Source organism: Triticum urartu, chromosome 3A, assembly GCF_056163025.1.
Source record: "Triticum urartu cultivar PI428250 chromosome 3A, HENAU_Tu73, whole genome shotgun sequence".
NCBI classification, from domain to species: domain Eukaryota; kingdom Viridiplantae; phylum Streptophyta; class Magnoliopsida; order Poales; family Poaceae; genus Triticum; species Triticum urartu.
The window spans coordinates 170,331,958-170,357,840 of record NC_141875.1 but is presented as its reverse complement, the minus strand read 5'-3'; positions in this window follow the sequence as shown (position 1 = coordinate 170,357,840).

Below are 25,883 nucleotides of genomic sequence, written 5' to 3'. Positions count from 1 at the left end.
TGCACTTTCAAAACTGCAAACCGAAAAAGCTTACAAATAGTCAAACAAAAACTCCCAATGGTGTCAAAACGTTTACTTTTATCACTTGGGAACCGCCACTAGTGTGCTTAGCATGGAAGATATTGATAACTAATGGTCGTGAAGTAAATGAGAAGGGTGCATGTCTCAAAATATCATTTACCTCTATTTTAAAAACTTGAGCTCTGGCACCTCTGCAAATCACTGCTTCCCTCTGCGAAGGGACTATCTATTTACTTTTATGTTCTGTCATCACCTTCTAAAACAAGCGCCAGAACCTGAGAGCATTGCTATCATGACTTATGCGTTGTGTGTAGCTAATTTTCGGTGCATCATGAGTGGATCTTTTCTACCATGAATTACAAAGTTTTGTCGCTGCTTGGACTTTGGGGTGCTCTGCATTTATGTTTTGCGGTCTCAGATAGGGCTAGCGAGATACCACTATTGCCATATTATATCATGGTTGTTATGACAACGTGTTGCTGTTTGAGATATCTTATTATTTCTCGCTAGTTGATTATGTTATTGATATGAGTTAATATAATCTTTAAGAGTTATTGTCGGCATGGTTAGTTATAATGTTGGCTGAAAACCTGGGAGCTGTTTAAGCTTATTTATGCAAACAAGAGCAAAAGAGTTCGTAAAAGTTTTTCTTTTTCACTTTCAGTTTATCAACTGAATTTCTTGAGGACAAGCAAAGGTTTAAGCTTGGGGGAGTTGATACGTCTCCAATGTATGTACTTTTCCTAACGCTTTTCCTCTTGTTTTGGACTCTTATTTGCATGATTTGAATGAAACTAACCCCGGACTGACGCTGTTTTTAGCAGAACTACCATGGTGTTGTTTTTGTGTAGAATTAAAAGTTCTCGGAATGGAACGAAACTTTGCAAGGAATTTTTATACAATAAACAAGAATTTTTGGAGCCAAGACCCACCGGAGGGGGGCACCTGGGTGGGCACAACCCACCAGGGCGTGCCCCCCTCTTGGCGCGCCCAAGTGGGTTGTCCCCACCTGGTGGCCCCGCAGACCCTGATTCCAACTCCATAAATACATATTTTTCTAGAAAAAATCAGGGAGAAAGAATTATCACAATCCATGAGACGGAGCCGCCGTCACCTCCTGTTCTTCATCGGGAGGCCAGATCTGGAGTCCGTTTGGGGCTCCAGAGAGGGGGGTCTTCATTTTTCGTCATCACCAACCCTTCTCCATCGCCAATTCCATGATGCTCCCCACCGGGAGTGAGTAATTCCTTTGTAGGCTCGCTGATCGGTGATGAGTTGGATGAGATTCATCATGTAATCGAGTTAGTTTTGTTAGGGCTTGATCCCTAGTATCCACTATGTTCTAAGATTGATGTTGCTATGACTTTGTCATCCTTAATGCTTGTCACTTTGGGCCCAGCTGCCATGATTTCAGATCTGAACCATTTATGTTATCACCATTATATCCTTGTTCTAGATCCGATCTTGCAAGTTATAGTCACCTACTACGTGTTACGATCCGGCAACCCCGGAGTGACAATAGTCGTGACCACTCCCGATGATGACCGTAGTTTGAGGAGTTCATGTATTCACCGTGTGTTAATGCTTTGTTTCGGTTCTCTATTAAAAGGAGGCCTTAATATCCCTTAGTTTCCAATAGGACCCCGCTGCCACGGGAGGGTAGGACAAAAGATGTCATGCAAGTTCTTTCCATAAGCATGTATGACTATTTATGGAATACATGCCTACATTGTATTGATGAACTGGAGCTAGTGCCGTATCGCCCTAGGTTATAACTGCCTCATGATGAATATTATCCAACAAGTCACCAATCCAATGCCTACGAATTTATCTTATATTGTTCTTGCTAAGCTACTACTGCTATTGTTACTGTTACACTTGTTACAAAACTATTGCTATCACTATTACCGTTACCATTGCTGCTACTACTATTATCAAAACTATCATACTACTTTGCTACTGATCACGTTGCTGCAAATAATTAATCTCTAGGTGTGGTTGAATTGACAACTCAGCTTCTAATACCTCCAAATATTCTTTGTCTCCCCTTGTGTCGAATCTATAAATTTGGGGTCAATACTCTACCCTGAAAAACTATTGTGATCCCCTATACTTGTGGGTTATCATGCATCTCCAAGATAGATATTTTGTGAGCGTAGGATTTTTTTTTGAAATTGCATGCTACGTTCCCCAAGAGTGGCATCTGAGCCAGGTCTATGCGTAGATGATATGCATGAGTAGAACACAAAGAGTTCTGGGCAGTGATAGTCGTGCTGCTTACCACCAACGTCTTATTTTGATTCGGCGGCATTGTTGAATGAAGCGGCCCGGACCAACCTTACATGACCACGTTCATGAGACCGGTTCAACCGACAAACATGCAACTAGTTTTTCATAAAGGTGGCTGGCGGGTTTCTGTTTCTCCAACTTTAGTTGAATCGAATTTGACTACGGCCAGTCCTTGTTGAAGGTTAAAACATCAAACTTGACGAAACACCGTTGTGTTTTTGATGCGTAGGTAAGAACGGTTCTTACTAGAAGCCCGTAGCAGCCATGTAAAACTTGCAACAACAAAGTAGAGGACGTCTAACTTGTTTTTGCAGAGCATGTTGTGATGTGATATGGTCAAGACATGGTGTGATATACGTTGTTGTATGAGATGATCATGTTTTGTAAAAGTTATCGGCAACTGGCAGGAGCCTTATGGTTGTCGCTTTATTGTATCAAATGCAATCGCCATGTAATTACTTTACTTTGTCACTGCGTGTTAGCGATAGTTGTAGATGCAATAGTTGGCGAGACGACAACGACGCTAAGATGGAGATCAAGGTGTCAAGCTGGTGACGATGGAAATCATGGCGGTGCTTTGGAGATGGAGATCAAAGGCACAAGATGATGATGGCCATCTCATGTCACATATTTTGGTTGCATGTGATTTTTATATTTTATGCATCTTATTTTGCTTAGTATGGCGGTAGCATTAAAAGATGACCCTAACTAAAATTTCAAGGTATAAGTGTTCTCCCTGAGTATGCACCGTTGCGACAGTTCATCGTGCCGAGACCACGTGATGATCAGGTGTGATAATCTCTACGTTCACATGCAATAGGTGCAAGATTGTTTTGCACGTGCGGAATACTCGGGTTAAACTTGACGAGCCTAGCATGTACATGCATGGCCTCAGAACACTGGAGACTGAAAGGTCGAATGTGAATCGTATAGTAGATATGATCAACATAGAGATGTTCACCATTGAAAACTACTCCATCTCACATGATGATCGGACATGGTTTAGTTGATTTGGATCATGTGATCATTTAGATGGCTTGAGGGATGTTCATCTAAGTGGGAGTTCTTGAGTAATTTGATTAACTGAACTTAATTTATCATGAACTTAGTCCTGATAGTATTTGCATATCTATGTTGTAGATCAATAGCTCGCATATAGCTCCCCTAGTTTATTCTTGATATGTTCCTAGATAAAACTAAGTTTAAAGTTCATAGTAACAATGATGCGTATTGGGTCCGTGATCTGAGGATTATCCTCGTTGCTGCACAGAAGAGTTATGTCCTTGATGCACCGCTAGGTGATAGACCTATTGCAGGAGCAGATGCAGACGTTATGAACATTTGACAAGCTCGGTATGATGACTACATAATAGTTTAGTGCACCATGCCTTATGTCTTAGAAACGGGACTTCAGAAAGGTTTTGAACGCCATCGAGCATATAAGATGTTCCAATAACTTAAATTGGTATTTCAGACTCATGCCCATGTCGATAGGTATGAGACCTCTGACAAGTACTTTGCCTACAAGATGGAGGAGAATAGCTCAGCTAGTGAGCATGTGCTCAGAATGTCTAGGTACTACCATCGCTTGAATCAAGTGGGTGTTAATCTTCCAGATAATATAGTGATTGACAAAGTTCTATGGTCAATATCACCAAGGTACTAGAACTTCATGATGAACTATAATATGCAAGCGATGACGAAAACGATTCCCAAGCTCTTCGCGATGCTGAAATCAGCGAAGGTAGAAATCAAGAAATCGCATCAAGTGTTGATGGTTAACAAGGCCACTAGTTTCAAGAAAAAGGGCAAGGGAAAGAAAGGGAAACTTCAAAAAGAATGGCAAGAAAGTTGCCACTTGTCAGGACCCCGACTCCAAGTCACATCGATCTAGCCGGTAACACCTCATATCACTTTGCGGCCTCACGCACGGTATTCCCACGGGTGTCCCCTTACCATGGCCCGGGACCGTTTGCGCCTTTTGGCTCACATATATGATAGTGTCGCTAGCATCCATATGACAGAGAACCCGGGCCGACATGGCTAGTCGTGAACCCGAAGCGGCACTAACCTATGGGGACAGGCATACATGAATCACATCAAGCATGTCGGTCAGCAACGTGTGAATCCGGGCTGTAGCACTGGGCTAACAGGACTCCGGGAACCCGGGCTGTAGCAGGCTAGGCAGGACTCCGGACGTCACCACATGACATTTCCCCGAAGGGACAGACACAAGAACGAAGTGAAACACATGCCGGCCAGTCAAGTGTTTCGGAGCAGTAGTGCTGGGCTAGCAGGACTCCGGTGAACCGGCTGTAGCGGACTACTATGGCTCATGGAAGCACAAGACTACATCTCCCCATAAGAGAGGCTACCAAGGATAAACAACTACATTGTCGGATCCCACACATACCAAGCATTTCAATCATACACACAATATGCTCGACATGTGTAAATACAACATGGCATCACAACAAGACTCTACGACTCAAACATTTATTCATTAGGCTCCGAGGAGCGAGATATTACAAACATGGGTCTCATGACCCAACAATCATAGCATACAAATCAAGCACATGCGGAAGCTTAACATGTCTGAGTACAGACATCTACAAATGAAAAAGGCTTAGAAGCCTGACTATCTACCAGATCCTGCCGAGGGCACAAGATCGTAGCTGAGGTAGCAAGCTAAACGTCGAAGCCCACACAGAACTACTAGCGAGACTGGCGTCTCTCTACAAAACATAAATTAAGAAAACGTGAGTACAATTGTACTCAGCAAGACTTACATCAGAACTAACTACATATGCATCGGTATCAACAAAGGGGGTGGTGGAGTTTAACTGCAGCAAGCCAGCTTTGACTCGGTGGCTAACTTGAACTACAGCTGCAAGCAACTCTTTTGAGGTGGCGCACACGAGTCCACATATTCACAATTCAATACACCACTATGGATCCGCTCCTGTCTCCCTACAAGAAGGCCATCCACAGCACTCACACTTATCTTGCGAGTTTTAGAGTATCCACTTTCACTTGTCTATGAACTGTTATAGGCAACCCAGAAGTCCTTTACCGCGGACACGGCTATTCGAATAGGTCATTTATAACCCTGCAGGGGTGTACTTCTTCACACACGCTCTCGCCACTTACCACCATGTACACGTCGTGTATCTCGGCAACCTTCAAGCGGAAGCCTGGCGAGGGAGTCGGCCACGACCTGACTAACCACACAAGTCTCTAGTCCAGGTTTATCGCCTATTCGGGTTCCATCCGCGAGGAGATCCAGCCAGAGTTTCCCTCACAGCCCCAAATGATGTGTGCATGGTTCCCGAGACACCAAACGGGTGCCCGGTACACCGTGCCACGGTGTATCTACCGCATCATAGCCCACCCCTAGGGTCAGCGCTACGCACGGCCGCCAACACATATCCTACAAACACCAGAAACTAGTTGCAACTCCTGGACAGACGGCAAGGGCAGTTAATAAGTCGAGAGGGGTCCATTGGTTTCGGGATCAATGCGTGGTAGTAGCTGTTAATGGATCACAAACACAGAACTCAGTTCCTGAGGACGGTTTCAATGAGACAACCCACCATGTAATCCTACATGGCCTCTCACCGCTACCTTTACCAAATCATGTTCACACACTTAGCTCACACATAGTAGGACATGTTCACACACCTCCGATTCATCCCCGATGAATCAGACCTGACAGAATTCTATGCAATAGCAGGCATGACAAACAAGCATGAATGAGTAGGCACATCAGGGCTCAAACAACTCCTACTCATGCTAGTGGCTTTCATCTATTTACTATGGCAATGACAGGTCATGCAGAGGAAAAGGGTTCAACTACCGCAGCATGTAAGAGTTGAATCGTTGTTGTCCTAATGCAGTAAAAGAGAGGAGGAGCAAGAGAGTGGGATTGTATCAGAATGAACAAGGGGGTTTTGCTTGCCTAGAACTTCTGAAGATAATATAGTTCTTCATCAGTGTCATCGAACTCATCGTCGGGAGCACGTCTATCAAGAGGGGACAAACACCGGCAACTGAGAAAGAACACAATAAAATGCAATGCAACAATATGATGCATGTTTTGACATGGTGATATGCTGTGATTTGAGCTAATGCAACTAGCAATGATTTAAATGAAGTTGGTTTGAATACAAGATTCAAATTCAAACTCCATATATAATTATTTAGATGCAATTTATGTGCTTTGCCCTAAACAGCAACCATAAGTTGTTCTAACATGCATGAAAATGCCATAAATAGATTCCTTGCATTTTTCTGATAATTTTTCATATATAAATTATTTCCATCTGAGTTATAGATTATTTTCTATGATTTTTAGAAGTTTTGGGCATTTCCTGAAATAAATAAATCATTTCTGATTTATTTTAAATCCCAGAAAACATTACAGCGTCAGCATGATGCCTGAGTGACGTCAGCAGGTCAAAGGCGCCAGCCCAGGTCAAACCTGATGGCTGGGCCCCACTAGTCAGTCTCATAGTTAACTATTTGGGTTAACTAGACTAACTAAACAACACTGGGCCCACTAGTCAGTGACTAACTAAACTAACTTAATTAAGTTTAGATCTAACTAACTTGGTTAGCCGGGCGAGGCCCGCATGTCAGTGACTCAAGGGTCAAACAGAGGTCAACCTCGGGTCAAACCCGACGCTAACTGGGCTTTGACCCACTGTGGGGCCTACTGTCAGCGTCTGTTGAGGCCTAAGTGGCAGGGGTTAGCGCTAAACTAATGAAGCCACATTAGCTCACCGGAGTTACGTCGGTGGCGACCAGGAACGCGGCGGAAGTTCGCCAGAATGGCGCTAGGGGCGGTGGCTGGGTGTGCTGAAGGCACCAGAGGGGAGCCCTCGCTCGGCTGCATCGAGCAGAGGCAGCAGCGGGTCACAGGGTGGCTGGAGCTCACCAGAACTGAGCTCCCGGCGGTGCCAGAGTTCGGGCGTGAGCGGGGACGGCGTTGCAGTGTGCTAGAAGAGTGGGCGAAGAGCGTTGCGTGCTCCTGGGACCACGGGGAGCGCGGAGACGCGCTCGCACGCGAGCGGCAGTGGCTGCAACGGCGGTCATGATGAGCAGGCCAATGGGCTCGGGGAAGCGTAGATAGCGTCGTGGCCTTGGCGGCGATCTCCGGCGGCCAGCGTTGAAGGAGATGGCGGTGGCAGCATTTTGCGGCGTTCGACGTTGCCCGTCTCGGCGGAGAGGACGTGGGCGACATCGCGGAGCCCATGGGCATGTCGGCGGGGCATGGGTAAGGTGATGGCCACGGTTTCATGGGGACACGGACGCGACAGCGTCGGCCATGGCGAGCAGGGGCGAGGGAGAGAGTGAGGGAGAGGAAAGACGGGCCAGGCAGGTTCGGGTCATCGTCGAGGCGGTTCAGCCACGCGTCCAACCACTCGGCGGCAAGCAGGAGGTGGCCAGCACGTCGTCGGCGTGCTCCAGCGAGCTGCTTCGTGCGCTGGCGCGGGGAAGAAGACGCCCATGCCCCTGGTGGGATGGCTGGGCCAGGTGGGCCGCCAGGTGGGCGCCAGGTAAGGAAACTCTCTCTTTGTCTTTCTATTAGTTTTCCGTTCTATTTATTTGATTTGTTTTGAATTAGTAATAATACTAACTCATTTCCATAAATCCTGGGATATATTTTGGGCTCTATTTGAAATATTTACAACTGCCCAAAATTGTTTCCAGGATTATTCGAGCATTTAAAATATTTATATTGATTAAATGCCCAAATTCAAATACCTAGGGATTTAATTGAAGCCCAAATGTGTCCAGCCAAAATGCAAATCATCTTGGGTAGATGCTTCCACCTTAAACCAGAGATGATGAACATTTTTAAAAGGCATTTTGAGTTCATTGAAAATATTTTTATTTGGAACTATTTGAATTGCATTTGTGCTAGGGCTTGATCATCCCCATTTCAGAGTTTCATAAAACTTAAATATGATGACATGATGATCATGCAAGGTCAAGCAAAGGCAAATGCTAGGGCTGTGACACCACTCCCGTGAAGAAGCCCAAAGCTAGACCTAAGCCTGAAACAGAGTGCTTCTACTGCAAAGGGAATGGTCACTGGAAGTGGAACTACCGTAGATACTTGGCGGATAAGAAGGATGGCAAAGTGAACAAAGGTATATTTGTGTAACATCCCAAATTTTCAATTTGGAATGTTATACACTAGATCATCATTGCATATCATATTTATTGCATTTTGGTTGATCCTAGAAATTTTCGCAACTCAAGGACCCTCGGAGAGAGTTGGGAATTTCTTTATTTTCATATTTGAGTTGTCTCAAATTCTGAAAAATAGGATCTTTTGATTTTATTTATTTTATCTTCAATTATTTCTATTATAAAAATTATGAGAGAGGGAATAAAATGACCTTCCCAAAATAAAGAAATATTGAGGATTTAATAAGAAAATCAAACAAGATTTTATTTGGTTTTATTTGCTATTTTATTTGAATTTAGGAAAAATGTGCGTTTTTTAAAATTGCATTTAGGCCCCAAATAAATGTTCATCCTGTGTGGCTTGATTTTAGAAGCCGGGTAAAATTTATTTCGAGATTTTTGGAGTCCGTTTAGTAGTCCTTTTGTTTTTTCTCTGAGCATAACTATTTATAAAAAAACGCAACCGACGTACGGGCCGTAACTATTTATAAAAAACGCAACCGACCTACGGGCCGTGTCCGACCCGGACACGAGGCCCGTATGGCTTTATAAGCCGGGGAGGCCAAGCCGGACCCCCCCAAACCCTAGCCGACCTAGCCCCGCACCGCCGCCGCCTTTGCCGTCACCGCCACCGCGCCGTGCCCCGCAGCGCCCCGCGCCGCCCGCCGCCCCGCCCGCTGCCGCCGACGCCGCCGGACCCGCCGCCCGAGGTTTACCTCGATCTCGCCGCCATTTTTTTAGAAAAGCCGTTCGGTTTTCTGACGGTTTTGTTCGTCTTTTTAGTTTCGGTTTTTTTAAATAGATCGGTTTTCCGGTTTACTTAAATAGTGAGCGTTCGTCCGTTCGTTCGTTTTAACGAACGTTCGTCATTTTTCTTTTTCTCGGATTAAATCCGCGATTTTTCTGATCGCGATTTCTGATCCGATTTTCGTTTTAGTTTAACTTTTCGCTCGTTTATCGGAATCAGGCGATTCAAGCGTCTGGAGTTTCGTCTCGAAACCCTCTTTCCGTTTAACCAACTCAAACAAGTTTTTGCCACTGTAAAAATTGCCTTAGAAGCAGAACAGTAAACGAAGCCTGTTTCTTTTGCCGTTTGTCTTTCGTTGCTTCGTTCGATTTGATTCTTTTGCCACCGGAGTTCTTAAGTTGAACCTTCTGGTTAGATCTCTTATTTGAGTTTTACCTGTGCATTAGTTGAGTACTTATTGTATGCTTGTTTGTTTGCGATAGAGTACCTAGAGTGCGCCGCTTGTTACTTCGAATCGCTAGGTTTCCCGGATCATCTGCAAGGCAAGTAACACTTTGATCATACCTCCTACTACCCAGTTTTATTGCATTAGATCAATCCTTACACATTGTATGATTAGGATCTAATTAAATTGTGGGTTTGGGAAGTAGTTGAGGTAGTACCTATTACCTGTTTAATTATCAAACTTTGGGAGTTACTTCTACGTTGCTTATTGCCATGCTATGCTAGTAGACGTGGATTGGGTGAGTGTATCCATGACAGATGTGAGATTGTTAATTAATGGTTTATTTAAGGTGGCAACTTAAACACACATCTGGGTGGATTGAGGTACCTGGGTATTCCAGGATTGCCTATTTCTCTTTATGGACCACCACCCAGGTTCAAAGGGATCATGAGATTATTCATGCTAGAAACTTCCATGTGCAGCCACAAGCTATTATGGGCTCTAGCATAGTTGACTAAGTCGTGCAAACTCTTACAGTGGTAGACTAGCAGATGTAGGGGATGTAGGTGGTACGGTCTACCCATCGTAAGGTGCTAGCGCTTTTGAAAGACTATGTCTCGGTCATCCGTCTTCTCAAACACCATGTAGTGCGAGAAACCAAACGGAGGCGATCGAGTCTTGTGGGGAAAAGTGCGCAAACCTCTGCAGAGTGTATAAACTAATCATGGTTAGCCGTGTCCCCAGTTATGGACATCTTGAGTATCTAGTACCTGGATTATCATGTGAATCTCAACATGTTAATAAAAAAATTAATTTTGTTGGGTTTTGTTTAATGATGATGCTTAATTGGGATTGAGAATGCTGTCAACCATTCTCAATGTTTAACAACCACCATGATAGTTAAATAAATTTATTCCTTTGCAGTAGGGAAAAATTGGCTTTACGCAAAACTGTAACCATAGAGCTTTCCACCAGCCAAATATGCATATAGAATAGTTGTTTCATTCCATTACTCTCTATGTGTTACATTGCCAGCATATTCCATGTGCTAACCCGTTTCGGGCTGCAACGTTAATGTTGCAGACTTTTCAGACGACGATTAAGGAGTTTTCGGTCGTGGTTCTATACTCAGTGATGCCGTTGGAGTTGATGGACTCACTTATCTTCCAAGCCTTCCATTGTTATCATTATTAGATGGCCTTAAGCCATATTTATTGTAATAAGTTCTCTTTTGAGACCCTCGATGTAATAAGTGTGTGATTGCTACTCTGTTATAAATCCTTCAAGTACTGTGTGGTGTCAGCATTACTGATCCAGGGATGACACCGGAGCACAGAGATTGGACCGTTTGAGGTCTGGTCGCTACAATTTGATATACATGTTATTGATGTGTACTTTACTAGTGTTTATAGCGACCCCTCGATACTTGATACTGCTTCAGTTGCTAAGAGTAGTAACTCGAAACAGGAGTTGCAAAATAAACAGAGACTAGTTAGGGGCGAGGTGACGATGTGTGTTGGAAGTGATTCCAAGGTTGATAAGATCACCATCGCACACTCCCTTTACCTTCGGGATTAGTGTTGAACCTAAAATAAATGTTATCTGGTGTTTGCGTTGAGCATGAATACGATTGGATCATGTTTATTGCAATACGGTTATTCATTTAAGTCGAAGAATAATTGTTGTCCTATTTACATGAATAAAACCTTCTATGGTCATACACTCAATATAAATGGTTTATTGAATCTCGATCATGGTGAAACACATATTATATTGATGCCAAAATATGCAAAGTTGATAATGATAGTGCAACATATTTGTGGCACTGCCATTTAGGTCATATTGGTGTATAGCGCATGAAGAAACTCCATGCGGATGGACTTTTGGTATCACTTGATTATGAATCATTTGATGCTTGTGAACCATGCCTCTTGGGCAAGATGACTAAAACTCCCTTCTCCAGAACAATGGAGTGAGCCACTTACTTATTGGAAATAATACATACCGATGTATGCGGTTCGATGAGTGTTGAGGCTCGCAGCGGGTATCGTTATTTTCTGACCTTCATAGATGATTTGAGAAGATATGGGTATACCTACTTAATGAAACACAAGTATGAGACATTTGAAAAGTTCAAAGAATTTCAGAGTGAAGTGGAGAATCATCGTAATAAGAAAATAAAGTTTCTACGATATGATCACGGAGACGAATATTTGAGTTTCGAGTTTGGCCTTCATTTAAAAAAATGTGGAATAGTTTCACAACTCATGCCACCTGGAACACCACAACGTAATGGTATGTCCGAACGGCGTAACCATACTTTATAGATATGGTGTGACCTATGATGTCTATTACCGATTTACCACTATCATTTTAGGGTTATGCATTAGAGACAGTTGCATTCACGTTAAATAGGTCACCATATAATTCCGTTGAGATGACACCGTGGTTTGGCAAGAAATCTAAGCTATCGTTTCTTAAAGTTCGGAGTTGTGATGCTTATGTGAAAAAGCTTCAGCCTGGTAACCTCGAACCCAAGTCGGAGAAGTGCGTCTTCATAGGATAGCCAAAAGAAATTGTTTGGTACACCTTCTATCATAGATTCGAATGATTTTCTAGAGAATGATTTTCTCTCGAAAGAAGTGAGTGGGAGGAAAGTAGAACTTGATGAAGTAATTGTACCTTCTCTCGAATTGGAAAGTAGTTCATCACAGAAAACCATTCCTGTGATGCCTACAACAACTAGATATGAAGCTAATGATAATGATCATGAAACTTCGGATCAAGTTACTACCGAACCTCGTAGGTCAACTAGAGCACATTCCGCACCAGAGTGATATGGTAATCCTGTTCTGGAAGTCATGTTACTAGACCATGACGAACCTACGAACTATGAGGAAGCGATGATGAGCCCAGATTCCGCAAAATGGCTTGAGGCCATGAAATCTGAGATAGGATCCATGTATGAGAACAAAGTGTGGACTTTGGTTGACTTGCCCGATGATCGGCAAGCCATAGAGAATAAATGGATCTTCAAGAAGAAGACTAACACTGATGGTAATGTTACTACCTACAAAGCTTGACTTGTTGCGAAAGGTTTTCAACAAGTTCAAGGAGTTGACTATGATGAGATTTTCTCACTTGTAGCGATGCTTAAATCTGTCTGACTCATGTTAGCAATTGCCACATTTTATGAAATCTGGCAAATGGATGTCAAAACTGCATTCCTTAATGGATTTTTTAAAGAAGAGTTGTATATGATGCAACCAGAAGGTTTTGTCAATCCTAAAGGTACTAATAAAGTGTGCAGGCTCCAGCGATCCATCTATGGACTGGTGCAAGCATCATGGAGTTGGAATATATGCTTTGATGAGGTGATCAAAGAATATGGTTTTATACAGACTTACGGTGAAGCCTGTATTTACAAGAAAGTGAGTGGGAGCTCTGTAGCATTTCTGATATTATATGTGGATGACTTATTGCTGATTGGAAATGATATAGAATTTCTGGATAGCATAAAAGGATGCTTGAATAGGAGTTTTTCAATGAAAGACCTCAGTGAAGCTGCTTATATATTGAGCATCAAGATCTATAGGTATAGATCAAGACGCTTGATAGGACTTACACAAAGCACATACCTTTACAAAGTTTTGAAGAAGTTCAAAAATGGATTAGTCAAAGAAAAAGGTTCTTGTCTGTGTTACAAGGTATGAAGTTGAGTGAGACTCAAAACCCGACCACAACAGAAGATAGAGAGAGAATGAAAGTCATTCCCTATGCCTCGGCCATAGGTTCTATAAAGTATGCCATGCTGTGTACCAAACTTATTGTGTACCTTGCCATGAGTTTGGCAAGGGGGTACAATAGTGATCCAGGAGTAGATCACTGGACAGTGGTCAAGATTATCCTTAGTTACCTAAGATGACTAAGGAAATGTTTCTCGGTTATGGAGGTGACAAAGTGTTTGGCGTAAAGGGTTACATCGACGCAAGCTTTGACACTGATCTGGATGACTCAGTATCTCAATCTGGATACATATTGAAAGTGGGAGCAATTAGCTAGAGTAGCTCCATGCAGAGCATTGTAGACATAGAAATTTGCAAAATACATAGGGTTCTGAATGTGGCAGACCCGTTGACTAAACCTGTCGCACAAGCAAAACATGATCACACCATAGTACTCTTTGCTAGTTAATCACATGGAGATGTGAACTAGATTATTGACTCTAGTAAACCCTTTGGGTGTTGATCACATGGCGATGTGAACTACGGGTGCTAATCACATAAAGATGTGAACTGTTGATGTTAACTCATATGGTGATGTGAAATAGATTATTAACTCTTGTGACACCCCAAGACTGGCGCTCCAGAAGACTTCCAGCTATTCCGATTTTCACCGTGTGACTTGTTTCTTTGTTCCTTTCTTCATAGCTTTTTTTTTACATTGCATCATGTCATTTAATTTTTTCAAACTCAACTGAATAAATTGTATAGATCTTTTGATCTATTTAAATAGAGGGAATTCACATGGTGATTTCTCTTTATAACATATCCTCCTAATAATTATGGAGCTATTATAAAATATTCCATTGATGTGGAATTACCTTTGACAAACTTGCAAATAAATCCCAATGCCTTTGTTATCTCAATTCTTTGTCTCCGACTTGTCCTCATATTCTTTTATCGTTTTATCGAGGCTCCTCCCAAATTCTCAACATTTTTGGACCTACCGAATACCCACTTCCTTCTCACACTCATTTGAATTAAATTCAAATGAGTTCGATTCAAACTTCACCCACATGTTCATTTCCATTTTTCCTGGATCAAGCTCATTTTTATGAGTCCAAGAAAATTAACTTCATGCCCAAACTCCACTCCAATCTCTCTCAGCATTTCTTCCAAGTTTTTGTTTCTTTGAAATAGAGTGAAGAAATAAGAGAGGGAGAGAGAAGCCCAGCCCAGGCCGTCCTCCCTAGGCCACCAAACCCCCATGGCACTTGGACCATCCTCGCGGCCCACTCCTAAACCTAACCCTCACCCGATCTCCTCCTTATCTCCCTCGCTCGCCGCCTCTCCTTCCCTCGTCCTCCTCCCGACTGCATTACGCCCGATGCCGCCCTATCTCCTCGATGCTAGCCCCGCCGTCGAGCGCCGCCTCCTCCACGCCGGCGCCTCCCCATGGCATCGCGCCTAGCCTCCTACGCTGCCTGAAAGGGTCATCTACAGCGGCCCGGTGCCCATGTCCGACCTCCGCCACCTCGACCTTGCCATGGCGCCCGCGACCCCCTGCTCCGGTGAGCCCTAGCTCCACCGCCACCGGAGGTCCTCCCGTCGCCCGACCTCCTCAGCGCCGACACCCCTCTACCTCCTCGCTGCCATGTCGTGGGAGCATTGGCCCTGCTTCCTTGGCTGCCCTGTCGATCCTCCTTCGGCCACGCTCGACCCCGCCGGAGCTCCGTCACCTCAAGCCCCACCAGGACCCCGCCAGATCCAGCAAGTTCGACAACTCCCCAAGCCCAGCGGCCGTCCTTCTCCTTCCTCCGTGCCGCCTCCAACCTCTGGTGTGCCCTGCACCTCGACCCCGAGTAGCGCTGCCTCCTTGCCATGCTGTTGTGGTGCCCTCGCCGCCGCTTCCCTGTTTCATGCCAAGGCCGATGCCGGCCACTTCTTCCAGCCGCTGCTTGGCCATGCGCCAACAACCAGTAGCTCGAGCTGCCTCCACACGTCTCCGGAGACCTCCCGAGGCAGGGACCAGCAAGTCCCTCGATGCTCCTTCAATTCATCAAGATCGCCAAGTCCAGTGATGCGCCAATTTCCTGTCTCTATGGATCCGACAAGACCCGTGTATGATTATGTGGATTCACCAAGTACCCCCTCCGGACTGCCAAGTTTGACTACCGATGGCAAGTACCGCACCGAAACGCCGAGTTCCTCGCTGTGACCCCGAACATCTAAGGAAACTTGTGCGACTATGAACGTGAACGACCACCGTCGACCCCAAGTTACTCGGATTTGTCAAGACCCTCTATGAAAACGTGTATCACTACGTCCACTACCGTCCTCGTGTACCACTACTTCCACTACGACCATCCCGAGAACGTCTACTTCCTCTACATTGCACAGAACCCGAACCGTCCCGTTTGCATGCTTCGAAGGTATAACCGCCGAGATGATGCCAGTGAACGAATGCATGTGTTGTATGAGATGCATGTTTGGATGTTGTATCCGCCCGTGAACGTTAGTTATTCCATCGTTTGACACAGCCATCGACCCGTGGGAACCCGGTAAACGGGAGCACCCCACCATCTCTTGCCTGTTCCACACATCCGCACACTTCTCTTTTGCATCGGTATCTCAATCGAGTTACCGGAACCGATATGTTGCCGTGGCATCATTTTCGGATTCGTTGCCGTGGCACACTTTCTTTCCACCACGGTGACAAATGCCTCATATCATATTATGTCAACATTTTCATAAAACTTGTATATGCTATCTGCATCATGATAACAACATTTAAGTGCTTAAAAATTGTGTTTGCATTAAACTACTAAATAACATGAGGTTTTCCGGAATTATTGTTTGTTGTTCCAGCCTCATTTAAACTTGCCTAGATAGGTAGTTTTATCAGGTTTCACCTCTTGCCATGTTAACCAACATTTAATTTTGATAAGTAGCATAAACGGGAGCGAAATAAACATTTGGAATGTGGGGTTTCGTCGATATGCAACTCATTGCATATTGAGCTCCACTTAATTTGTAGTATTGTTTGATGCTCTGTGACATGACATGCCTCTTTAAACCGGACATGCATCATACTTGATTGTGCATCATGCCATGTTTATGTGTTGTTTGCTTATTTCCGGTTGTGCTTCTTCTCGATAGTCCAGTTTCATTGCAAGTGTGAGGATTCGTTCGACTACGCCCGTTCGTCTTCTTCATGGATTCGATCTTCTTCCTAGCGGGATCTCGGGCAAGATGACCATCACCTTGGATCTCATTACTATCTTTGCTATGCTAGTTTCTCGATGCTATCGCTATGTCGCACTACCTACCACTTGTTTATCAAGCCTCCCAAATTGCCATGATAGCCTCTAACCTTTTTCACCCTTCCTAGCAAACTGTTGTTTGGCTATGTTACCGCTTTGCTCAGCCCCTCTTATAGCGTTGATAGTTGCAGGTGTAGTTGTAGGTTGTTCCATGTTGGGACATGGATATTCTTGGGATATCACAATATCTCTTATTTAATTAATGCATCTATATACTTGGTAAAGGTTGGAAGGCTCGGCCTTTTGCCTGGTGTTTTGTTCCACTCTTGCCGCCCTAGTTTCTGTCAATCCGATGTTATGTTCCTTGATTTTGCGTCCGTAACATGGTGAGGGGTATGGGACCCTCTTGACAGTTCTCTTTGAATAAAACTATTCTAGCAAGGCCCAACATTGGTTTTACCATTTGCCTAACTGTCGGCGTTCTGGGAACAGGGGTCCCCAGACTTGCCTGCCTGCGGCCGGCTGCGTGGCTAAGCCAGCAGGCCGTACAGCCCATCTTCATCAATGAGGCATCCAAGACCCTCGCGAGGCGGACGACACAAGACCTCCTCTGGAGTGGCCTAGTCGGGCAGGCTCACGAGGAGCAGAGATATCAAGGCGAGGCAAACCTCACGAGGCTCTCGTGACGTGAGCCATGACGATCGACACCAGGCGGGCGCCAGCGCGCGCAACATCCTTGTTTCCTCTTTGGTGCTAAGGAGGCCAGCGCAGGCGAGGAGTACCAAGGCATCAGGCAAAGGTTGCCATATCGATGCCACAAGACCAAGACCAGAAGGACGGCAAGACGGAGGTCGTCATGGAGCCCAAGATGGCGTCACCACCAGAGCCTTTGGCAGGCGAAGACCACTTTTGTCAGAATGGCTTGTACTAGCTGTCCCCCTTCAAATTAGCCCGCCTTGTTGGCTCCCTTCCCGCTCAATATTTGGGAAGAGGACTAGGGCCTCTATAAATAGGACTAGCCACCACCATAGGTAGGGGAGACGGCAGACAACAGACGACGACAGAGAGAGGGAGAGAGAGAGCCTGAAGATCATCCCCCCACACACAAGTTAGCCAAGCACAAGAACACCTCAACCTCAATAGGTTGTTCTTCGCCTTGTATTGTTCATCATCAGCCCAAGAGGCAATCCACCACCACCACACTAGAGTAGGGTATTACACCACAACGGTGGCCCGAACCAGTATAAATCTTGTGTCTTTCCATGTTGCGAGTTCGTCGAGTTCGTCCGCGAGATCTTAGCGAGCTAGGGCGTAGATCGGTGGGAGGAAAAGACTTCACGCGCACCCCAGTGTTTGAACCTTAAGGGTTTGCCGGAACCCCACATATGACACTAATAACAACTAAAACTTGCCTAGGGACTTTCCGGACCCTGAGGATTTCTTAATTCAACCCCCAGGGCCAATGCTCCTCTGAGTGTTGGTCCGAACCGAGCAGCCTACGGGGCCACCTCGGGGAAACTCGAGGGTTGGTTTTACACATAGCTTGTCCCATCCGGTGTGCCCTGAGAATGAGATATGTGCAGCTCCTATCGGGATTTGTCGACACATCAAACAGTCTTGCTGGTTTTGTTTTACCATTGTCAAAATGTCTTGTGCACTAGGATTCCAAGTCTGATCGGGTGTCCCGCGATGGAGGATTGTCTCCGCGGATCGTGAGCTTGTCATGGGCTAAGTTGGGACACCCCTGCAGGGTTTAAACTTTCGAGAGCCGTGCCCACGGTTATGTGGCAGATGGGACTTTGTTAATATCTGATTGTAGAGGACTTGAAGTAAACTTAATTAAGATACACCAACCACGTGTGTAACCATGATTGTCTCTTCTCGGGGAAGTTCGAGAGGAGAACACGGTTGGGTTATGTTTGAACGTAAGTAGTTCAAGATCACTTCTTGATCATTACTAGTTCATGACCATTGTGTAGTTTCTCATCTTAATCTTGTACTCGTAAGTTAGCCACCATACATTGCTTAGTCGCTGCTGCAACCTCACCACCCTTCCTTACCCATTAAGCTTTGCTAGTATTGATACCCATGGTAATGGGATTGCCGAGTCCTGTGGTTCACAGATTACTACAACAACAGTTGCAGGTACAGGTAATGCGATGATCTGATGTGAGAGCGATGCTTGCTTGATTTGGAGTTCTTCTGCTTCTTATTCTTTGTTCAAGGGATATGTTCCAGGTCGGGGGAGCCTGGGCTAGCAGGGTGGACGTCGTTCTTCTTTTTCGTTTGATTTCATCCGTAGTCGGATCCTACTCTTATGTATGATGGTTGTTATGTATTGATGTATTGTTGTATGAATGTTGTAACTTGTGGCGAGTGTAAGCCTTTATCTTGTATTCTCACCTATCAAGTATATGGTATGTTGTAATGATATTAACCTTGCTATGCGCTCGAAATGCGGTTGTGCCCCAATCATGAGTTCATCACGTGATTGGGATAGAATCGCATGTTGGGCGCTACAAGTTGGTATCAGAGCCTTACCGACCTTAGGAGCCCCCTTGATTGATCGAACTGCTGCCGTTGTTGAGTCTAGAAGCAAACTATTTTGTGTCTTGGGAATATATATATTGGAGAGTAGGATTCTTTTTACTCTTCAGCCCCCTTCATCGCTCTGGTGAGGTCTCTCCTGACGTAGATGTTTTGACTTTCCTCTCCTCATTTTCACTAAAAAAATTAGGATCACGCGGGTATCTTGGGATCGTTCTGATATTCTTGTGATGAGAACATTGTTCTTGGTGCCTCCTAACATTTAGGGGTTGTGGCGGTGTCTCGGGGAGTTGAGCTCCGAGGTGTTGTCGTCACAATTTATCGTTGCCGTTCTGGAATACCTGAGTTCACCGACATTGAAAATCTGTTTTATGCAGTTAGTGGTGAGATAACCTCGATGCCACCTAGTACTGGGGATGGAGTTCGGGATTATTGCCACAGCTCGTATAACGGATGCTTTTCGAAGGTTGAGGTACACGATTTCCGGATTTTCTTAGTTATGTGTTGACGGATGGATACAGTTGGAGTGTAGGGCTTGTTAGTTGTGTGATATATATTGTGCCTCCCTGTATCCCCAACACCAGATTGCATAACTAGAAAGTTTCGGGAGTTTATAGCAGGGAATTCAAGTATCACGTAGGAATTCTTTCCAACAGACACATGATACAATATGGGGTCTATCATATGTTTGTTCCAGCTTATTCCGCAAGCCAAATCCTTTGTTTTTGTTTTGATTGTGGTATTCGAGTTGCTTCGAAGTCAAATGTGGATTCCATACCTTTTCTAAACGGTGTTCTCATATTTCTATGTGAATGCTAATCCTTCTTATTTATCGAGATTGTCATGTCAATTCCTTTTCAACTGGTGTGCTTCTGTTCAAGTGGATCCGATCATTTCAACATTCGCGAGATCAATTATAAGTTTTCGCAATGGTATCCATTCCATCTGCCCCAAGTTGCCTTTGTTTTCCCGCCCGCCCACCATTTTTCTTCAAGGACTCAGATATCTTAATCAACTTTCCATTTTTATTCATGTGAAGTCTCTTCATTGTTTTCATCCATGTTCTTATTCGGTGATTCTCATGAAGATGCTAAGGGAGCTTCAAGTTTATCATTATTCGTTCTCTTTTCTTCTCTGGTAGATTCAATTCAAGCTTTCGGTGTTGATCATATCCTTTTCTCGTTTCAAATGCTTTCTCATGCCGATGCACCTCTTAATCATTCACTTCTCGCTATTCATTTGTTCTAGAGTGCTGAAGATATCTTAGAAGATTCATGTTCCATTCTTAATCCATTCAAGCTATTCGGAGATTATTATCTCATTCAAGTCATTTAATTCAACTGGTGCAATCTCCCTTCAAAATCGTTCAATGGTGTTTTCTTTTGAGTGGGCCCTAACCCACAGGTCTTTTCCCAGGATCTTACTTGACTCTTCTAATTTATCCGAAGCGATTCTCAAATTCTTTCAAAGTTTCACATAAGAATGAATTTCCATCAGTCATATTCCTTCTCCAAGATCACTTTCAAAACATTGTCGAAGATTCATGGCTCTAGCTTGTTGCGGTTCCCTCAAATTGTTTCGATCGTGAGAAATTCTTTTCACACACCTGGAGCAATTCAAGAGTCTTTTCAGATTGATTCTCCGTATCCCATCATCTCATAATTATTCATTCTCAGCTTTCATCTCTCGTTCTTGAATTTTTCCGGTGCATCGTTCAAGCATTCGTTAGTCACCTTGTGATCTCTTTGCTCTCCAGTCTTTAAATTCTCTTAAGTATCTTCATTCGTCCTCTAATTCTTCCCGGCAATTCGTTCTCTTTTCTTCAATCATTTTCAATCCTTACGGTGGTTCGTTCAAGTTTTCTCTTCCTTGTTATCAACTTATTCGTTGTTTCCAATTCTACCGGTGATTCGTTCAAGACTTTTTCAAGTTTGCGCTATATCTCTCCTTAATCCTTTTCAAGGGGAATAAGTAGTATGCCAAATCCATTGCTTGTCATTAATAAATCTTATGCTTATTTCCTCAAGGTGATTCAATTCTTTTCTTCCGGAGATTGTTCATTTTTGGAGTTCCAAGTTCTCTCAATTATCTCATCGCGAAGCTCCATCTAAATCATTGCAAGGCTTCACCTTGTTCTTTCAACTTATCTTTCTTTCCATCATCATTTTATTACCCGAGTTCTTAACGAAGGCTCAACATGGTGGTTTGCAAGGATACCTTTCATCCTTAAATTGTTCGTCAAGATTTTTCTCGGAATTAGATCCGCCAAGCTATACTCTAAAATAAACATGGTGCCCAACACATGTTTTGTTTGAGGAATTCAAGCATTCTTCATCTTGCCTTCCGAAGTGCAATTCTTTTACATTATCTTTTGAGGTGGTGTTATGTCATTTGTGACAATTTCCTTCATGTTTCATGATTCAAAAGTTGTCAAGAATGAGATATTTAAACCCATCATTTTCTTCCTTGGAGTTATCTTGGTATAGATTTCACTTAAACCCTTCCATTGGGAATGTTGCCATTATGGTTCTTATCTATGATCCAATTTCCGCTTCTCATCTCGATGAAGGAGTTTTCATCTCCTTGTTGATCTCAATCCAATTGATTGATTTCTTAGTGGCTGGTCTTCACCTCATAATTTGGGGATGTTTTCCTTAAGACCATTGGAAATCATATCTTTTGTTGTTGATTTCCAACAACTCCATTCAACCCTTCATAAGAGTGCTCTCTCAAGTTCAGTTATGAGAGATATTGGTTCTCTCATCTATGTTCCTTTCATTCTAATCTTCATTCGTTCCAAAGGCATTGTGATGTTGCTCTCTTCGACCCATCTTCTTGTTTTGTCAAGATCATATTCTTTTCATCTTATCAAGTCTTGCATCTCTTTTCATCCGGAGTGTTGTCGAATTTGTTCTTCCTTGTTCCTTGTTTATCTCGTTTCAACCAGAGTGGTTTCAAATCCTTCTTGTCCATTGTTCTCGTCATTCATAGCTTTGCAACCTCCAAGGTTCACATGGTGTTCCTTGTTTCTCTTTTCTACCGGAGTGCTCTCAATTTCATTCAACTCTATTGTTTTCTTATTTCAAGTTTTCAATCTCTTAAGGTTTGTGGTTTCACTCGTTTGTCAAAGAAGCAACTTTGTTTTACCTCTTCCTCTTCCGTTTCCCTCCGATGCCATCCCTAGGATCTCGGGTCAAGATCCTCTATTAGTGTGGGAGAATTGTGACGCCCCAAGACCGGCGCTCCAGAAGACTTCCAGCTATTCCGAGTTTCACCGTGTGACTTGTTTGTTTGTTCCTTTCTTCATAGCATTTTTTGCATTGCATCATGTCATCATGCCATCATGTCATTTAATTTTTTAAAATTCAACTAAATAAATTGCATAGATCTTTTTATCTATTTAAATTGAGGGAATTCACATGGTGATTTCTCTTTATAACATATCCTCCTAATAATTATGGAGCTATTATAAAATATTCCATTGATGTGGAATTACCTTTGACACACTTGCAAATAAATACCAATGCCTTTGTTATCTCAATTCTTGGTCTCCGACCTGTCCTCATATTATTTTATCGTTTTATCGAGGCTCCTCCCAAATTCTCAACATTTTTGGACCTACCGAATACCCACTTCCTTCTCACACTCATTTGAATTAAATTCAAATGAGTTCGATTCAAACTTCACCCACATGTTCATTTCCATTTTTCCTGGATCAAGCTCATTTTTATGAGTCCAAGAAAATTAACTTCATGCCCAAACTCCACTCCAATCTCTCTCAGCATTTCTTCCAAGTTTTTGTTTCTTTGAAATAGAGTGAAGAAATAAGAGAGGGAGAGAGAAGCCCAGCCCAGGCCGTCCTCCCTAGGCCCACCAAACCCCCATGGCACTTGGACCATCCTCGCGGCGCACTCCTAAACCTAACCCTCACCCGGTCCCCTCCTTATCTCCCTCGCTCGCCGCCTCTCCTTCCCTCGTCCTCCTCCCGACAGCATTACGCCCGATGCCGCCCCGTCTCCTCGATGCTAGCCCCACTGTCGAGTGCCGCTCCTCCACGTCGGCGCCTCGCCATGGCGTCGCACCTAGCCTCCTGCGCCGCCCGAAAGGGTCATCTACAGCGGCCCCGGCGCCCGTGTCTGACCTCCGCCACCTCGACCTTGCCATGGCGCCTGCGACCCCCTACTCCGGTGAGCCCTAGCTCTGCCGCCACCGAAGGTCCTCCCGTCGCCCGACCTCCTCCGTGCCAGCTCCCCTCTGCCTCCTCGCTGCCATGCCGTGGGAGCACTGGCCCTGCTTCCATTGGCTGCCCTGCCGATGCTCCTTCGGCCACGCTCGACCCCGCCGGAGCTCCGTCACCTCAAGCCCCGCCAGGACCCCCAGAGATCCAGCAAGTCCGGCGCCTCCCCAAGCCTAGCGGTCGTCCTTCTCCTTCCTCTGCGCCGCCTCCAACCTATGGTGTGCCCTGCATCTCGACCCTGACCAGCGCTGCCTCGTTGCCATGATCATGTGGTGCCCTCACCACTGCTTCCCTGCTTCATGCCAAGACCGATGCCGGCCAATTCTTGCACCCGCTGCTTGGCCATGCGCCAACAACCAGCAGCTCAAGCTGCCTCCACGCGTCTCTGGAGACCTCCCGAGGTAGGGACCAGCAAGTCCCTCAGTGCTCCTTTAGTTCATCAAGATCGCCAAGTCTAGTGATGCGCCAAGTTCCCGTCGCTATGGATCTGACAAGACCCGTGTACGATTATGTGGATTCACCAAGTACCCCCTCCGGACTGCCAAGTTTGACTACCGATGGCAAGAACCGCATCCAAACGCCGAGTTCCTCGCCGTGACCATGAACATCTACGGCAACTTGTGCGACTATGAACATGAACGACCACCGTCGACCCTGAGTTACTCGAATTCGTCAAGACCCTCTACGAAAACATGTATCACTACTTCCACTACCGTCGCCGTGTACCACTACTTCCACTACGACTGTTCCGAGAATGTCTACTTCCTCTACATTGCACCAAACCTGAACCATCCCGTTTGCACGCTTCGAAGGTATAACCGCCGAGACGATGACCCGTGAACGAATGCATGTGTTGTATGAGATGCATGTTTGGATGTTGTATCCTCCCGTGAACGTTAGTTATTCCATTGTTTGACACCGCCATCGACCCGTGGGAACCCGGTAACCAGGAGCACCCCACCATCTCTTGCGTATTCCACACATCCGCCACCTCTCTTTTGCATCGATATCTCAGTCGAGTTACTGGAACCAATATGTTGCCGTGGCATCATTTTTGGATTCCTTGCCGTGGCACACTTTCTTTCCACCACGGTGACAAGTGCCTCATATCCTATTATGTCAACAGTTTCATACAACATGTATATGTCATCTACATCACGATAACAACATTTAAATGCTTAAAAATTTAGTTTTCATTAAACTACTAAATAACATGAGGTTTTTCCGGAATTATTGTTTGTTGTTCCGGCCTCATTTAAACTTGGCTAGATAGGTAGTTTTATCACGTTTCACCTCTTGCGATGTTAACCAACATTTAATTTTGATAAGTAGCATAAACGGGAGCGAACTAAACATTTGGAATGTGGGGTTTCGTCGATATGCAACTTGTTGCATATTGAGCTCCACTTAATTTGTAGTATTGTTTGATGCTCTTTGACATGCCATGCATCTTTAAACCGGACATGCAACATACTTGATTGTGCATCATGCCATGATTATGTGTTGTTTGTTTACCATGTTGTTTGCTTCTTTCCGGTTGTGCTTCTTCTCGATAGTCCAGTTTCATTGCAAGTGTGAGGATTCGTTTGACTACGCCTGTTCGTCTTCTTCATGGATTTGATCTTCTTCCTAGTGGGATCTCGGGCAAGATGACAGTCACCTTTGATCTCATTACTATCTTTGCTATGCTAGTTGTCTCGATGCTATCGCTATGTCGCACTACCTACCACTTGTTTATCAAGCCTCCCAAATTGCCATGATAGTATCTAACCTTTTTCACCCTTCCTAGAAAACTGTTGTTTGGCTATGTTACCACTTTGCTCAGCCCCTCTTATAGCGTTGCTAGTTGCAGGTGCAGTTGCAGGTTGTTCCATGTTGGGACATGGATATTCTTGGGATATCAAAATATCTCTTATTTAATTAATGCATCTATATACTTGGTAAAGGGTGGAAGGCTCAGCCTTTTGCCTGGTGTTTTGTTCCACTCTTGCCGCCCTAGTTTTCATCATACTGGTGTTATGTTCCTTGATTTTGTGTCCCTAACACGGTGAGGGTTATTGGACCCTCTTGACAGTTCGCTTTGAATAAAACTCTTCCAGCAAGGCCCAACATTGGTTTTACCATTTGCCTAATAACAACTAAAACTTGCTTAGGGACTTTCCGGACCCCGGGGATTTCTTAATTCAACCCCCGGGCCAGTGCTTATCTGAGTGTTCGTCTGAACCGGGCAGCCTGCGGGGCCACTCGGGGAAACTCGAGGGTTGGTTTTACTCATAGCTTGTCCCATCCGGTGTGCCGTGAGAATGCGATATGTGCAGCTCCTATCAGGATTTGTTGGCACATCGGGCGGTCTTGCTGGTTTTATTTTACCATTGTCGAAATGTCTTGTGCACTGGGATTTCGAGTCTGATCGGGT